The sequence below is a fragment of the Pseudopipra pipra genome, chromosome 3 (genome assembly GCF_036250125.1).
Source record: "Pseudopipra pipra isolate bDixPip1 chromosome 3, bDixPip1.hap1, whole genome shotgun sequence".
Lineage (NCBI taxonomy): Eukaryota > Metazoa > Chordata > Aves > Passeriformes > Pipridae > Pseudopipra > Pseudopipra pipra.
The window spans coordinates 111,244,817-111,262,470 of record NC_087551.1 but is presented as its reverse complement, the minus strand read 5'-3'; positions in this window follow the sequence as shown (position 1 = coordinate 111,262,470).

Sequence of the window (17,654 nt, the reverse complement as noted above, 5' to 3'; positions counted from 1 at the left end):
CAAATTAACCTCTTCGAATAGGGTCACTCCATTATTATTATTATTATTTTTAGATACATAGTTAAAGTTATGGTTAGCTTTATCCCCTCCTGTGTTATTGTTGTTATACCACATATTAATGTAGTGCTTCTGTAGCTGGGAGAAGTATGGTTGAATTACAGTAACACGCTACAAGCAGGAGGAAAGTGCTGTGGTTTGGCTGGTCCACTACTAGATATACACCAGCACATCTGGACAGGAGATCATGTGACAAGTAGGAAAGCCAGAAACATATCCTGGATACTATAAAAAATGGGTTCTGTTAAATTAAAAAGGCTTTAAATATTGGCTCAGCTGGTTTCTGTATAGCGTTTTTAGTAGTTTTGGAATGTGTTGCAAGATTTGTGACCATCAAGAACTTGATTAAATATTGCAAATCCATTGTGCTGCTAGTTTGTTCTCATGGGCTCTGTGTCTCTTGCCAGTCCTCCTGTACTCTTGTAACACAAGCCATGACTTCTGATTCTGGATGAGAACTTTGTGTCCTCAGAACAACTCCTGTGAAAAAAAAAAGAAAAAGAAAAGAGAAAAAACCAAACACACACTGCACCACCAAAAAAAAAAAAAATCTCTGCTTTTGTATAACATTTTGGACACTTGCAAGGCTATAGTAGGTTTTCAACTGCTGTAGGATGCTAGACATGACTCCCTCTGGTTAAAAGCCAGTCTGTTGACTCATAGAATTTTTAATCCTCAGCCAGACCAGTTGCTAAATTTCACTCATGTCTATTCATGACCTGCTATGAAGTGCTGTTCTGCAAACACAGCTTTGTGGCTATATGTGCCATCCTAACTTCTTCCTGAATGACCTGAAATCCTGGATAGCCTTTGGTTCAGGTCTGGATGAAGGTCATGTTCTTCTTCCTTTCTGGTACATAGAAGCAACAGTCTTACTGGAACAGATTGTGATTCTCCAAGGAGCAATGTACCAGCAATATTACTAAATTATTCCTGTGGAATCACAAAGAAAACCATCACAGCATCATGTAAATAAAGGGCTGGAAGAGATCACAGAATCATGAATCATAGAATAGTTTGGATTGGAAGGGATCTTTACAGGTCATCTATTCCAGCTTCCCTGCTAGGAGAGGTTCACCTTCCACTAGATCAGGTTACCCAGAGCCTCGTTCTATCTGACTTGGAATGTTTCCATGGGGCATCCACCACTTCTCTGGGCAACGTGTGTCAGTGTTGCACCCCCTCACTGTAAAAGAATTCTTCCTTATACCTAATCTATATTGTCCATCCTTCAGTTTAAAACCACTACCCCTTTGTCCTGTCACAACAGGCCCTGATAAAAGGTTTAGCCCCAAGCGTGAGGAACTGGACTTTTTTAATTGCCTGAAAACATTGCTACTGTAACAAGCTGTCCAAAGTTGTCTCTCCCTCACCACTCCCTGACAGAACAAGACACCAGGGACGACAACGACCAAGCTGGTGGAAGACCTCTGAAGTGGTGACTATGAACCTTTATTCTTTTCTCTCTTTTTCTCTCTTTTCCCTTACACGTTATCTTGCGTGGCTACATTACAACCAAAATGGCTACATACCCGTTTTCCTTTGCAACCAAATTGTTCTAAAATAAATCCTATATAATAAATTCTGCAAACACTGATCATCTAGTATCATTTTACTTTAATTCACTCCAAGGGTTTAATAATAAAACAAAAGTTACTCCTGCCTGGTAGGTTGAGTTGTAACACCAACTTTCTTACAAGCCTCCTTTTAAATACTGAAAGGATACAAAAAGGTTTCCATGAAGCCTTCTGTGCTCCACGCTAATCAACCCCAACTCTCTCAGCCTGTCCTCATAGGAGATCTTAAGTAACCATTGTGTCCAAATTCATGCTCTGGTATTAGCTCTTAACCTGTGCAGAGGAACAACAAGAAGCACAGGAGCAGGCTGCTTGGCTAAAACATGAACCCTTGGTATCTCAAGCACAAGAAATACAGGGAGCTGACATGAGGACAGATTGCTAGGATGAGTATATGGGAAGAGAAGAAACACATTAGGAATAATGTCAGAGAAGACAAAACAAAAATGGGATTAAAGGTTCAATAAACATACACTGTATGAAGAAATCATTAACAGAGATTCACCAGCATAATAACACAGATTCACCAGCAGCAAGAAGAGGACCAAGGAGAGCTGGCCTATTACCCAACAGAGAGTAAGAACTATTGTCAGATGATGCTGACACAAGGATACATTTAACACCTTTTTCAATAAGTTTTCATTAAAAGGCCTAAAATGACCAACATCATGAACAATGAGTAGTTCCATAATTTATTTATTCTCAGATTGGCTGAGAATGATGAACTCTGGTCTAGGATGCTGAAAGTGCAGCACCACATCCCTTGAGTTTGTTTGGGGAATGCACTTTTATAGAAGATCTCCTAATTATCTCCATTTACTGTGCTCTGGTTTTCTTTCCAGACAGGCTTAGGCTTCAGAATGAAACTAAACAGGAAGACACACTTTGGGAACGTTAATTAGTAGTTGCTAATGGGCATGAAGTCCCTGGGATCAAACTAGAGCTAGTCTGAGGAAAAACCCAAACAAACAGAGTGTGGTCACTGAGACTAAGCGGTTCTTAGGACTGATCCACTCCTATTGTACCACAATGCTTGCACAAACACACATAGCCTGGAAGAGCAGGGTAAAGTAGTCTTACAAGTGTTAGCAATTATCTTTGACAAGCCTTTGGCAGAAAGGTGAAAAACTGGAATTGGAAATAGCCTCCATTATAAAAAGAGGCAAATAGAGAAGCCAAGGAACCATAGGCCAGTCAGTTTACATTTTAGACCCAGAGAAATTCTGGAATGAACAAGCGAACAAATTATTACACCTGGAAAATACTAAGGACATGAGTAGCAGCCATTACCAGCAGGATTTGCCAAGAATAAAGCAATCTAGTATTCTTTCAAAATAGGAAAACAGGTTTGGAGAAAGTTGAAGTGTTTCACAATTGATACTTTTCTCGTCATTCTCATAAGCAAACTAAAGACACAGTCCAGGTGAAATTACTTCAGGTGAAAACTTGATCAAATTACTATATCCATTGAGTAGGTAGGAATCTGCCAAAATCAGAAGATATAACTAGCCAAGAGATTTCCACAGAGGTCAGTCCATGAAGCAGAGAGTAGATATAATAAATTTGCAGAGTGCACAAGGCTGGAAGAGACTGCAAAAGACTTCTTGAAAGAACATTCAGCACTACCATGACATTGTCCTTCTTGTCCTCTGTTGGGAATTACCACTCCAGAAAACATCTGGGGAGCTCTTTTCTAGTTTACTCCCTTACCCTCATTTAGCACAAACTAGAGATTCATTGTTTTTCTCCAGCCTCAGGATGGTGCTCAGAGAAGACCTCCCGGTCTACAGAAAACTGCCAAGAGAAAGAGTTGTGATTTAATCATCCTGAAACCTTAACTCCATCCACATGAGCACTTACACCACGGTGAAGTCCTGGGTCAATAAGTTTACACAGGATTTTTTTTTAATTTTATTTCTGTTTCAGTCCCACTCTCATTTAATCAACAACAGAACTTCTGAGGGCTGCGAGTGACCAAGGTACCAGCTGAACAAAACAAGGACTGGTGAAGCTCTGCTTTATTTCTTCATGCTCTTATTTGAAGAGCAATGAGTGGGGCGGGGAAGGACATGCTGAACAGTGCATCCATCAAGAGATGCCTACCCACAGGGTATCTGAGACATTACAGTTACACACTTCTTTGGGGAACCATCTCACACAGTGTGTACATTATGGTTTCTTTTAGAGAAGCTTATGGGAGTCATTGAGCTCCATGTATTAGTCACAAAATGATTAATAAGGACCCAAAGGTTCACATGCACATACTTCCATGTTAATGAAGCCCTCATGCTTTATGCATGAAGCAGAACACAAAGCTCCGGAAATAGTTCTTCTCAACGTTCTTTCCAATGTTCCCATTTTTAATGCTATAATAGACATTGATTTATTTGAAATCAGCATAAAATATGTACCAGCTCAATAAACCCCAAAGAGGTTCTCAGACTTTCTTGAGTGTCCTCACCAGGCAATAAATCACAGAAGCAATAAAGTATGTTAAATAGCTTAACCAATCATGAAGTGCAGAGCCATCAAATGACTCATTTAAATACTTGTAGGACATTAACCAAATAAGAGATACTGGAGTCTTTAAACACATAGTTCTTTCTCACACTTTTACAATAAGTATGGAGATAGGGCTGTGGAATTCTGAGCGATACAAAAGAAATTTAAAACAAAATGTCTTTTTTCTTTGTAAATGAGAACTGCTATATGCTTTATTTGCTTAGCATATATCTACTTCAAGTATTTCACATTGAACTGTAGTATTTGAAAGCTTAAAAATCTTTGCTATATTTATCTTCCCTGTATCTTATAGTAAAAAAGGAAGTAACCTTGTCACCTTCTTAAAATAGGGGAATTACAGGACAGAGATCCTTAGTGTTAGATCAGTAAAGGAGCTAGCATTGACAATTTTTTAGGGTCTACAAAACAAAATTCAGATTCTTGAGAATCTTAGTGTAAATCTAATGTTAGAAAGACATATATTCCCTTCAGAAATGTAGATTCTTACTGTCACAGGAAGCCAGCATAGGAGTCAGCTTGCAGGTTAAGGCACCTGGATCTGGTCAGCTGAATCAGTCCTCATTAACTCCACCAGCTAGAACTTCATGAAGGCACCTGAAGTTTAGAGATAGTTTGCAGGTATTCATCTTCATTTACATGCCTTAAATCTCCATCACACCCTGGCAGACATCTTACCTTCTAGAACCTTCTAGAACATTGTCAAGGTCTTTGGGCCATGAGCTGCATTCATGTGGCACCCTAAGGCTTGACTCTCACTAGCTAACTCCCTTCTTGTGGCTTTATGGGGGCCTTCAAGATTTGAGTCAGGTCAGCGTGGGAGAACAAAGTGAGCCTGAAGTTCTGCCTCTCAGTGTGGCTGTTTAGGGTCTATTTTAGTTATAGTGATATTTTACATAGTCTGTAGTGGGAATCCAAAGCTGAACAATCCCCTTCTGCCACAGAAAAGGTCTACAGGATGTTCAGACAGAATTTCCCACTCTTGCCCTTCCTCACTTTTGTTACTCTCCTAGTTAGACATATACTTAAGAAATAATATCATCATGGCTGGGCTTCGCGAGCGAAGATTAGGGAAAGGGCTCTACCCACGTTTGTCACAAGCACGCTGGTGGCTAAAAAGGCCAATACGAGATAGGCATGTCTGGTTGCAAAAGGCACAGCAGAAAGACTCCTTAGATGGTAAATTCTGCAAGGCACGATTCTTTCTGCGTTGTCTTTTCTCCTCAAGGGTGATCCTGTGTGCTTTCTCAAAGGCATCAGCAGCGTTATAGATGGTGTGTCTCCAGACCTCCCGATTGGAGGCCAGAGTAGACCAGTTATGTTGATCAATATGGCCAAGGCTGAGATGTTGTTTCAGGGAGTCCTTGTATCTTCTCTTCGGGGCTCCTCTCATGTGGCAGCCAGTGGCAAGTTCACCATAGAGCAGGATCTTAGGGAGTCGGTGGTCCTTCATCCTGGAGACGTGCCCTGCCCATCGCAGCTGTGTTCTCATCAACATGGCCTCAATACTTGTGATTGCTGCTTGTTCTAGAACAGATGTATTGGTCACATAATCTGACCAGAGGATGTTTAGGATTGTACAAAGGCAACGTTGATGGAAACGTTCTAGCAGACGCAGGTGGTGGTGGTAGATGACCCATGATTCAGATCCATATAAGAGAGTAGACAGCACAATGGCTCTGTAGGAAAATAAACCATATATATTCTCTTGTATTCCTGCAGAACTGGCAAGTAGGTGTTTAAAATGCAGGGACTAACCACTAGACAAGATTATCTCCCACCTACTTCCCTGCTCCTGGATTCCTGAATTTCCTCTGCCTGGAAAGCCAGTTAGCTCATTGCAGACGTGAGTCAGAGGATGAGATTAACACTGGCAGAGATGATCAGAGTTCAGGGCTGAGCACAGACTTGAGGCATGAGCTAACATGACAGTGTGGATGTACTCAGGGAAGAGGATGGCTCAGCAGATATACAGCACTTCGCAGGGAGGAAAAAAAGTCTGAGTTGAAAGCCAAGGAGAGGATTCAAATGTGGGGCTTTCCACAGTAACTCTGAGTGCACCAACCCAGGAGAAAGTATATTAAAGGGGGTCCTCCCTCTTAATTTCTGTGACAGAGCAATGGTAAAGCTCATGATGAGCAGGTGAGTAGAGAGGGATTTTTACTAGTTCCCACTCATCCCACAGAACAGTCCCTGTTCAGGCAGGGATTTTTTTGATTTAGAGGCTACTAGGTTTACTAGGACACCTATTATTATTACTGGATTTTTGAATCTCACCTTAAGCTCATTCACACTTCTGTACAAGCCTGCTACAGTGAGTTCCCTTGCTTAATTACATTTTTTATTAAAAAATACGTCTTTTTTTGTCTAAACCTGCAGACTGATGATTTTCTGTGGTGTTCTCCACTTCCTACCTCCTACAAAATGGAAAGAAATTATTTTCTCTTTACTTTTCTTATAGTACTCCATTTTGACAAGCCTCTGTCAACTGTCTCTTTTCCAGCTTCTCTTTATGCAAATACAATACATCTGATTGTTGTTGATCACTATTCTCTTCACCTTTCCTAATCCCCCTTTGTGCCCAGATCTGCACAGTCTTCAAGAAATGAGCCCAAGAGACACGGATGTAGTTAAAAAATTATGTGTTCTGCTTAACAGTTTATTCTTTGCTAACAAGTTTTCTATCTCTATTGGCTTTTTAGACTTCTGACACCTGTGTTCATATTTTCAAAGAGAGACTCCAGGATCTCTTTCCTGTCTTGACAAGAGCCCATTTAGAGCCGTTTAGAACAATTTTTTTTCACCAGTTGCCTTCACCCTTTCTTACAAAATAATTTATTTTCTAATTGCAGAAGCAGGGTGGTTGGTTGGAAGCACACCTGAGCAGAGTTGGCCAGTCATTGCATATTTTGTAACCTATGACCAGAGATAGGAGTGTTCTCTTGGTGACAAGAAACCTGTAACACCAACTGGAACTAACCACTGTGTTGGAAAACTACCTAATGAGTATGGAGTGTGTTCAACTGACCATAGGATATGCTGGCACATGGGATGGAAGGGAGTAGTCATGTGTGAGAGGATGGAGACAAGTTGCGTAGAATCAGAGAATCATAAAATATCTCGAGTTGGAAGGGTCCCATGAGGATCAATTAGAGGATTAGCAGCAGCAGATCTTGAGCACAAATTCAAGTTTGGTTAAAAATGCCCAGGAAGGAAGATGGAGGGAAGTCATGTGGTGACCCTCTAGTCTGTTCCTTACCTTGTACTCGTCCCTGCTGCCTCAGGAAACTGCTTTTTGTGTTTTCTTCCACATAAAGCAAAGCCCCCTGGCCTTTCACAGCCCATCACAAGCAGCTATATCCTCACTCCCTGCCAACCCTCACCCTGACTAAATAACCCCTCATCTAAATCTTTCACCTTCCCATCCCCTTCAAACTTGAGAGAGGTGTTTTTTCATAGGATCTGACAAAAATTAAGTACTACCATGATTTGCTTGAGTGTGAGGTGGTTGCTACATCCACTACTACCCACTTGCTCATCAACAATTTTCCAAAGACCCTCTGACCTCAGTCAATCCCTTCCCAGCCTAATGTGCATCAGAGGTGCCCATGAACTTCTCGATGGGTTTGAAGTCATGTGCTGTACCCCAAACTATCAGTGTTCCTTTCTCCTCATCCCCAGGCCCTTAGGCCCTGTGACTGATGAAACTGGACTTCTTGCCCTGGATCTCTCTGTATAAACAAAATCACCCTTCTGCTCACTGTGATGGTTTGGAAAGCCTGGTCATGACTGCTCCCATGAAAAATCCTTCTGGAAGAGATAGAGGTGGGAAAAAAAGAGGAATGTGTCTGAAAGTAGGGCTGCAGGACCCTCAGGATCAATCCTTGGCTTCTGGAGAGGTGCATCACCTGATGATATCATTGGTGGTGTCTCACAGTGCAACACAAAGAAACTTGGACCGTGGGCTCCACTCATCACTACCTTCCAAATTATAGTAGGACTTGGGCCAAACTCCAACTCTTTGGCCGTAGGTAGATTCAAATTAGGAGTAGGTTAAAGTCAGGAGCAGGTGCCTACTAGAGGTACTTGTAGTTGGACTAAATGATTATTGTAGACCCCTTCCAACTGCATTATTCTATTCTATTCATTTTGATTCCATTTGATTCTAGATGTTCCATGAAAGGGATGAAGGCTCGATTCAGTTTCTCTGAAAATCAGTAGTCACTTCAGTCTCAGTTCCAGTCATGTTGGCAAACCTCAACAGGCAAGGCAATATTACTAACTCTTAGCTTGGAGAAAATTGTCTTGGCACTCACCATTCTCCTGTCTTTCCAAATGTCTCTGAAGTTGTTGGCTGAAGAATTATTTTCTTCCAGACACCGTTTTCTCTCTAAGTGTATGAGCGTACATGGTGGTGTGTGTAGGAAACAGGGTGAGTTACTGTTGCTTGATTTCTTAGCCAGATCACCAGCTCCATTTGCAAAATCATCATGCATGTTTCCACAGGATTATACAATGCACTGGTCATTCCAACTTCAGCTGCAGTATTTGGCATGTTGATGGCTGACTCCAATCCTCCTTGAGACTGGCTTCACTCCACTGAAGTCAGTGGAATTGCAATAAAATAAAAAACAATGTTGTGGAGCAAAAGAATCAAACCCATCTGATGCTATTTCTTTAACAATCCACTCTTTTGATAGAGTTAAGGTTCTGACGAGTGTCATCTTATAGATGGCTCATTACTACCACGTGACAAGCCACTTCTCAATAGGACAGTGGAACTGGACTTATATCTGCAGACTTTTTTGACTTGATGTCATAATGCATGATAAAAAGCCCAGAGGAGAAGAAAAATATATAGTTAATCTAGGTATATAATGTTACAGGTGAAATAGAAATATGCACACACAGATACATACACACAAATGTAAAACCCCAGACCGTGCTCAAACCATCATGCTGCAGACGAACTTTACCACCTACTCAAAACTCTGGGCATGAAAAAGAGCACAGGAGAACCCATTCCAAGCTGGGAGAGTGCAGGCTCCTGCCTCATCTCCACATAGCCTCACCTGATGGCAAGAAAATTATTGCACAGAGGTGTTTTAGCTGAGCAAACAACCAGCACTTCAACATGGCTTTGTTGTATTTACCAGTGCCAGGGAAATTTTCAACAGGACTTCCAAACAGTAGGATGAGCCTCAGGTCAATGTAGCTGATTTCTGATAGATAATTTTTATGTCTCTCCCCTTTCCATGGGAGGAGCTGCAGAGGGAGCCAGTGACAAGGAGCCAAGGTCTGTAAGGTTTTCCCGAGAGCATGTAGCAAATGTAGGAAACTGTGAAAGGGAAGACTATAAATCAGGACCCAAAAGGATGCACTGTCCACACTAGCAGCTCTGAACCTTCAATGAGACATTTTCTGAGCAAGGTTTTGGAATTTTGGTGGGCTCTGACCTGCAGTTTTCACTTCCAAAATAACTTGACTTTTCTAAAGTGGTAATTTCATTTTCATGATAATGCTAAACTCAAGCCACATGTGCTTTAATTTAAAGCAGGACTCAGGCAGTGGGCCCTGCCAAGAAACAGTAGAGAAACATGCTTATTCTACTAGTTTGCTTGAGGCATTCAGCATTTTTGAATGCCTAGGCAGAAATATAGTTTTTAAATAAGCCAATCCCAGAAAGAGAGAGAGAGATTGAGAGACAGAGAGAGAGAAAGAGAGAGAGTGAGAGCAGAAGAGGGAGGGTAGAAGAAGGTTGCAGTACATTTTTGCATTAAGCTTCTCTTGCATTGGCTGGTTAAATAAGAACTGATGACTTGGCAACAGAGCAAATATGGTTTATTGCTTTCGTTGGCTGTTTGTTGGGTTTTTTTAAAGCAAAGGTGTTGTCCAGACCCCTTTTCTTTTTCAGACAGAAACTGGGATGTTAGACTTCATCGTGGCAATGGCTATTAGATTGCTTTAAATATACACTTGGTGGTTGCACAGCTCTTTCTACTAATTAAATCCCAGTGAGACATATGTTTACAGTCCTTTTGGTGGCATTTTTAGGAGTATTTTAAAGTCTCCTAGAAGGCTCAGGAAAGCAACCTTGTCTTTTTATGCAGTAAGAGGAAAAGAGAGAAAGAAAAAAAAAAAAAGGAGAGAAGAGACAAGAATGAGTGGATTGAGAGGAAGAGAATTTTTTCCCCTCCTCCAGAAAGCCAGATGACCGGGCTCTTGGATTTGGGGGCACTTAGTGTGGGGTGAGAAGCCAGTTTCTTACCCCCATTAAAGTGCCTTCTTCTGACTCTGGTATTTTTCAGTAGAAAATCAAATTTTTCCTCGGATCTCAAACTGCATCGCTAAGGCAGGAAACTGTTATCTTCCTTGTGGCAGAAATTATACATCCCTGGGAGGTTAAAGTCAAAGATTGCACAGTCAGATCTTGATTTTAAGTGACTTCTGCTGGACCTGCAGATACTCAGTGCTTTCCTCTGTCAGGCTGCTCTAATTTCAGATGTTCACAAAAGAGATGTAGGTGCTTGACAAGAGGTAAGAGTGGTTGGAAAAAAAAAAACGTTGATTGCCTACTAGTGAAAATGTGATTCATCTTATTGGCTTCCAGACACTTACACTAGAGGTGCTCTTGTCTTGTACCTCTTGGGGATTTTCTTCATCTACATGTGCACAGTGAATAATTACAGGAATTGGAACAGCAATACCCACTGCTTTGTTGCTGCCCCAACTGTCTGTATGTACTCCCATAGTGGCTTGGCACTATGCAACCCCATTCTATTCATACACATCTGATACTTCCCTTCTATGACAGACTAGTGGGGCTTTAATACTTCGGGGTTTCCTTCTCTGCTTCCCTCAGCCCTGTCCCCAGATGTCCCCGATGGTTAATTCCTGAGCTTTCTGATCCGTGTTACAGTCCCAGGTACCTACAAGTGTCCCTAAACTGGGATCCAGCCATTTCCAACCAAGAAATCTTCCCTGCATGCCAGCTTCACAGTGGAGCATCAATTTTCTGTTTCCGCAGTGTTGGACCACGTCTGAAGCTGGAAGTGGGATCAGCATGACAGATGCAGCTGGGTTCAGGCAAAAACCCTGAAAGACTCCAGGTGCCTGCTGTCATAATTAAAACAAAAAAGTAAAGCACCCTCATAGGTAAAAACCCAGTGATCCACATCCTGCTCAGGGCAAGTTTTAAAATCCCATGAAATAATAACTCATGTTCTCAAACAAAGTGTGGGTTTTTATCTTAAAGAAAATAAAAGGTGCTTTAACAAAGAATTTCTAATTTTGAAAGGCTGAAAGTTGCTGTTCAAACAGTTCTTCCCTGGCCCTGGAATGGGCAGCCCTAAGACTGGCTGTTTTACGGCAAAATATCTTCAGTAAGAAGTATTTAGTAAAGGAACCACAATGCCTCAAGACAGACATGATTCAATGATTTCCCAAAACAGAGATTTTAAATAAATATTGCATTACATCTTTCTGGTTTTGTTTTGTTTTTATAAGCCATCAGTAACATACATGTAGCTGCTTCCAGGAAGGATGTGCAGGTAGTGAATTATCCATAAGAAATGACCAGGGGCTGAAAGCTCAAAGCTTCCCTCTTTCCTTGAATTACCTGGCTGGCAGGCTATAACAAACATACATGCCACCCACACACTGTTTTAAAAGAGCACCATTAAGGTTGCAAATCAATTCTTAACTCAAAAATGAACCTTAAATCATTTTCCTTGTGTGTATGAATTATATAAGTCTTTAATTAAATGAACAGCTAGTATAGTTTCCACCACCTCATTCAGAATAGATGGTGCTCTCCTAATTCAATATTTTGTTCTCTGCTTATTATCTGAAGTGTGACCCCAGGCCTTATTTACAGTAAAAATCTCATTCTGAAGATAGAATTATTAATTTCCTTGTGGCTTCTCCTGTGGGGCTCACCACCACAGGATCCAAGGGATTCACAAACATTCACTCATCTGTCTTCCCAAAACAGAGAGGAGGGGGTGCTATTATCCTTATTGGTCTGTCAGAGAAGCAAGGCACAGGGAGAAGGAAAGTGGGATCTAGGGGGACACAGCATGAGACATATGGCCTGATCTTGGCTGCAGCTGGGAATGACAGCAGCTTCTGCAAGTCAGAATCCATGATCTTATCAGAAACCTGGAAGATGAGAAATGCAAAGTTAATGACTTGTGGGAAAAGTTTGGCTTCAGTGACCAAAGATCTGTTGAACAGACACCAGGACAGAAGTGAATCCAACCCAACTAATTTAACCGAGACCATCCCTTTTTGTCCTGTAACCTTTATTTTCTAGTCTTCTTTCCCTTTTCATGCTTTGAAAGCATTGAGATAGCAGTACTGAAAATGTTTCCTTCATTCAGAACGTTGAGTCCCAGAGCAGACCCTCTTTGCACTGAATGAGGCAGGGATCAATAGGAAATGTAGGAAGTCATCGAGCCATTAAAATCTGCATGAACACCACTTGGACACAAGAAACCAAACTGAAGTTGCACAAACAGTCTTAAGTTTGGTGATTCCTAATCTTTGCATCATCCTCCAGTTAACATTTGTTGTTTCATTTCCTAGGTTTTTAAGAAGGCAGCCTGAAAAAGTAGACTTGGCCAAGGGACTTAACGGTCCTGGCACCCACATGGGCGATCAGCAGGGCTGGAGCCTCTGTATCGCCCTCTCGGACTTCTGCCACTTGAGATAACAGAATAATTGGGCAGAGGGAGGCTTTGAGGAGGTTACCTAACATCCTTAAAAACTGTGTGATTTGTGGTTTTTCAAAAGCCTGAAACTTTGCCAATTCTGGGCAGATTCTCTTGGGAAATGCAAACGGCTCATCCCAACCATAGCAGCCAGCCAGTAAAATTTGAGATACCCATTAGAAATCAAAGGGGATCGTGCCCAGAATTTAACAGCAAAAATTAATTTAGTCTTCTTACAAATGGCTATTTCACCCTAAATTTCTCCCCTCCAAAAAGGAATAAAAGAAAATAAATGAGATATAAACTAGCAACCAAAATGGAAAATGTCGGTCCCAACACAGAATCTTGGGAAAGTCACAAAGAATTGAAACCTAAAATGTTTTAATAGTATTTGTTAGGCAATCCTAAAAGTTATTTTGACAGAGAATGTTTATAAGTTTGTCTTTCACTTGGAGCCAGGATGTAATCTTAGAGATGACATGTCACCAGAAGTTATCTTTTACTTGTGCTTTATTTGCTTGCAGCAATGCAACTGAATCAGAAAATGTGATCCATTTATCAGGTGGTTTAGTATCTCTGCTTGGCTTTGTAGTGCTTTCACTGCTCTGGTTAAAATGGTGAGAGGAATATATGCAATGAAAAACCTCAGATCATTACTACATCTATTCCCACTCCCACTCCTGGATAAAACCTTGAGTAAGCCAATTCCTTTATGGTTTCTAGATAATTAGTTTAATTTTCAGAGGTGTGAAAAGATTACGATTCCCTCATGTTTGACAAGCACAACTGGAAAATTGCATGTCTTTGCTGCTCAAATAGGAACTGAGTTGCTGAACTGGAAACACTGCGACTGAAAATGTTTGACCTTGCTCTTGAAATGTTTGAGGCATTATCTCGTCACGGCTGTACAAAAGCCAATGAGAAGTTTGAGTACTGTTTGATGCACGGCTTTGTGCCTGCAGACTGAGCTGTCTCTCGGCCAGGTAGCTTTATGGGAGGTGAGGAGATAGTTTATTGTTGGGGTTTGCCACTGAGATTCTTTCTAAAGAGCAAATGCCACCGTCTGTAGGACCCAGAGGAAAGATCAGTCCATGCACGCCCAGGTGCTGCACCTCCCTTACTCTGTCAGCTGCTTGCCAAAATCACCATACAAATGAGACCTACCCTACACAAAGCAGACAGAGCAGGGAGCAGAGGAGTGCCAGGAGGTATTCACAGGTGGAAAAGGTGAACATCTCCCTGTGGGGTCCTATTACTCATTTCTGAGCATAGTGCTCCATCCTAGCACAGGCTGGGATGCCTGTGCTGGCTGGATATCTCTGCAACCAGTGGGGTGGCTTTCCCAGGGGGTCCCAACCTATGTGCAATGCCAGCATGGGAGTCACATGTAAATGGCTTTGGAGTGAGTAGCTGGAGAGCCCCAGGTTGACCATTTGGATATTATTTTCATTTATGTTCTTCTCATATGCCAGCTGATTAGTATTTGATGTGTAAGGCATGTTGTTGGCTGCAGTTGGCTGGTAATTGGGTGGGGTTCAGAGAGCATTTTTTAAAGAAATTGTTTGGTATTTTGTGATAGAAATGACAATTTGTTACAAAATCCCTTTTTTATCTTGGTGAAAAATAAGACGCTCCCAAATCCAGATTAAACACATCAAGTGTTCTAAATATTTTCCCCAAGATGCAGTTTGCAAAAGTGCTTGGATTTTGAGTAGTAAGGGTTTTTTCCCCCACATTTTCAAATTGTCAGCAAAAAAAAAAATTGATTTTGCTCAGTACTAGCTGGAAGATCATTTAGACAGATGCTCTGTCAACAACATCCATAGAATTTATTCCCTAGGGTGTTATATCTGTGTTTCTCAAGCTCTACTATATCAGAGCTTGCCATATCCTTTGCAAAAACCATAGGTAGACCACTGATTTAATCAGGTTTACTTGATTTTTGCCCACTAGATCTGGAATAAACAAAACAAATGCTAATGTCTAAACCAGAACAACTGCATGTCTCTCTGATGAATTAGGAAAGCCAAGAAGTATGGGAGTTTTTTTAAGCAAGAACAATAGAGAGCTGACATTGCAAAAGGCCTGATAAATGATACTATATTGTTTTCTTTTCAGTGCTTTCCACCATTGCCCACTTGCTTCAAGCCCAAAAGACCAGCTCCAGAAAAGGAAATCTTGATGTTAGTGAATGCAACATATCCCAGTTGAGCTCAATGATTTATTTGTTCACTCTATCATTAAACTCCCTCAATCTGGATGCCATGTTCTGTGAAGAGCCTTACCAGACATGTTAGATTATTTGTGAGGAGACTCATTCATGGTAGTAAAAACCAAACTTGTGCTAGCAGTGGAATATTTAACTCATCTAAGCACCCAGCAATTTGTTTCCCAATCATCTGAATTGAATCTGCCAGGATGTGCCTTTGCAACGTGATGGAATAAAAAAAGAGACCACTACTTTAATACATGGTTGTAAGCAACCAATAAAATAGTCTGTTTTCCCTCCCTCTAAAACAGTTGCGAGTTTAGCTCTGTAAAGGTTAAATAATTGGTTTAACCTGATCCCTCTATGACTCTTCTCTACCTTGTGGGAAAACTCCTGTAAGCTTATTGTAAACATAATTATGCTGTGTGGGCTTTTCATTAATCTAGCAAAAAAACCACAAGATGACATCCATCAGATTATTTTTTTTCCCTTTCTGGAACTTGCCTCTACTTGCAGTTGCTGCAAAATGCTTATTTGTATAGTCTGAGCTTTTTTGCAAATGTACTGCAAACTAAATCTTCTCTGTTTTTTACATTCTGAGAATTAAACAGGAGGTGTCCCAGAGTTAATAACAAGGAGTTTAAGGCAGACCTACCTCTATAGCCGTTACACAACCAACAGAAATCTCTCACCCTCCTGTTCCGGGGCTTTGGTGTCAAGTAAAGCAGTAATATATTAGGTGAGAATGTGAAATACAAAGACTGGAAGTTACTTTCAGCACTGATGCCGAGCCAAGGGACACATTGCACAGTGTCTTGGTGGCAGTGTAGCCTCCTGAATTACAGTTTGCAAGCTGTCCAGATGTGGATCCTCTACCTTGCTTGTGGGAGGCAGCTGCCTTCCTACACTGATGTCTAGACCTGGAGACCCAAAATTACTGCTACAGGAAGAAGCAGACAAGTTGAAACCAACTCTGTGAGGCTACCCCAGAGCCAGCTGAGCATCCAGTCAAGGTTATTCTGCAGGGAACCAATGGGACATTGGGAGCCGTTGGCTTCTCCGCCTCCTAAGGACTTTTGGAGAGTACTTTCTAAAGTATGTGATAAGTATCTAGTGGCTCTTTGGGGATTTTGGCTCAAGATGTTTGGAAAGCAGTGGCTTATTGTGCTGGGTTTTGTGGAGGGCAACATGAACTTTTAGGGCATGTTCATTAAATAAAGGTCAAATCCAAGGTTATCCCAGTTTGCACATATCTGCAGGCTAGTTGAGCTGTCTTTCTCTGCTTTCTCATTTGGGATCAGATCCAGCAGCTGCATGCTGTAGGAAAACTGAAGAGAGACCAGGGCTGGAAACCACCCTGCAATATAAGACCCATTTCCCCTCATTGTCTTCATCTAATAGGAAAAAACAAGACCGTAACAACCTGTTTGGTTGCCTAAAAGGACATTTAGGGACACAAAAGAGGATTTTAAATAATACTTTTACATATGACTTTAAACTGAGAGTAAGTTTAGATTGGATATTAGAAAGAAATTCTTTACTGCGAGGATGGTGAGGCCCTGGCCCAGGTTGCCCAGAGAAACTGTGGCTGCCCCATCCCTGGAAGTGTTCAAGACCAAGCTGGATGGGGCTTTGAGTGGGTGGTGTCCCTGTCCAGGGCAGTCAATTGGAATTAGATGATCTTTAAGACTCTTCCAACCCAAACCATTCTGTGATTCTATGATTTTATGATTCTGTAATATACTGAAATAACAGATACGGATTCTTTTTCTCTCTAAAGACAAGGTGCAGCCAGTGCTTGAATATGCATTACAAAGTGAATTTGTTAGCATGGCCTTTCACAAACAGCAGAGCTGCACTCACATCATCAGGACTCCAGCATGAGTGGGTGGAATGAAGCAGCTCTGATCCCAAAGCAATAAGTGGCTCATTGAGCAGCCCAGCTCTTCCAGCACACTCACAGATCTGTTTAGGCACAAGCACCTCACTAACGAAGCTGCTCAGTTTTCAAATCTGAGCTGGCTCCTGTCCAGCTGAGCAACTGCAGCTCTGTCTGCAGAGGCTGGTGCAGAAATCCCCACAGCTGGTACTCCTAGGCTGGGAGCAGGGACAGAATCCCCCTTGTTAGCAGAACCCAATCCAGGTCAGCTGCTGGGGTAACAGTAGCATAGTTGCTGCTTCCAATCCTACATCAGTGAGGTCTAGCTGAAGAGCAGGAAATAAATTTTAAAAATACACTTTTTTTTTTAAATCCTACAATTGGGAGTGAGAGGTTGGGCTGCAGTTGGTGTTGAAACAACATCCATATCATCATCTGTAGATGAATAAGGAGAATATATAGAGGCTTCCATTTCACCAACACTGTTACAGTCAAGGTGGGTAATGTGGGGGCAGGAAACAATGCACTTCAGGAACTTGTTCTGCAAATCAAGCTGTTTAGGTCTCCCATCAAATCCTAAAGCCAGGTGACTCTGTGGTCCAGAGTTGTTAGTGGGAACTACAGTGTCTGTGAAACAGCAGAAGAGGAAATATTGCTGTTGTGGATTTTTTTTTTTTTTTTTTAAGAAATCTTGCCAAACC